At 62.5% G+C, this 805-nt stretch overlaps 1 protein-coding gene across 6 annotated transcripts in view; it reads left to right on the top strand.

The window, feature by feature from the left end:
* BTBD9 (BTB domain containing 9) overlaps positions 1 to 805 on the top strand; it is a 289,544-nt gene that overhangs the window by 259,025 nt on the left and 29,714 nt on the right. The window lies entirely within an intron of this gene.

Raw genomic sequence — 805 nt, 5'->3', positions numbered from 1 at the left:
CCCCCACAGGGCCCATGTGCCCCCCGGCTGGACCCACCGTTGCTTGCTCCCCCAGGCCCCCGGATTTCAGCCCCACCCAGTCCCTGCCAACTCCTGCAGCCCCCTGATGGCTACCCCACCTGGCCCCAGTGTCCCAGCACTTAAAAAATAAATAAATAAATAAAAGCCCCACACTCACCAGCTATAGCAGCAGCCATCAATGCCTCTTGGGCCTCATGGCAGAGCCCCCTTGCAGAGCCCAAGTGTTCCTGAGCTGTCAGACAGCATGGGGTGCCAAGTGGCACCCTTCCAAGCTGCGCAGCACCCGCGTGATCTGACAGCACAGTGCAGGTGCCAGGCAGCTGGAGCCGATCCCCGCTGCCTCCCTCTGCCCCATGCATGGGCAACTGGTGCCACCTTAGTCAGGGGGGCACATCCCCCCCCATGACTATTCAGCAACTGGGAGTGGGGTGCATCCCCCTGCAGCCAATCTTGCTGACCAGGGAAGGGGTCCCCCTGCAGCAAGACTTACCAACTGGTGAGTGGCTGTGCTGCTCCCAAAACCAGCCACAGTGCTCCTAGAAGTGGCTGCAGCACTTCCGGAACCAGTCATGGCCTACATCCGGTGCTCCTACTCCCTGGTCAGTGCTCGCAAGGCAGGCACCAGTGCTCCTGCCTGGCCCCTCTGCCCATTGCTTAAGTGGGGAGCGTGGCCTGTGAGGGGGTGCGCCAGTGCTCTCAGGGGGTACACATGCACCCGCGACATGTCGCAACTGGTCCCACATGGTGCAGCACGGGGGGACTCTGCCATGAGGCCCCAGAGACC

Source organism: Alligator sinensis, unplaced genomic scaffold, assembly GCF_000455745.1.
Source record: "Alligator sinensis unplaced genomic scaffold, ASM45574v1 scaffold198_1, whole genome shotgun sequence".
Lineage (NCBI taxonomy): Eukaryota > Metazoa > Chordata > Crocodylia > Alligatoridae > Alligator > Alligator sinensis.
Note: the sequence above shows the minus strand (reverse complement) of the source record. Positions and strands in the feature narration are given on the sequence as shown.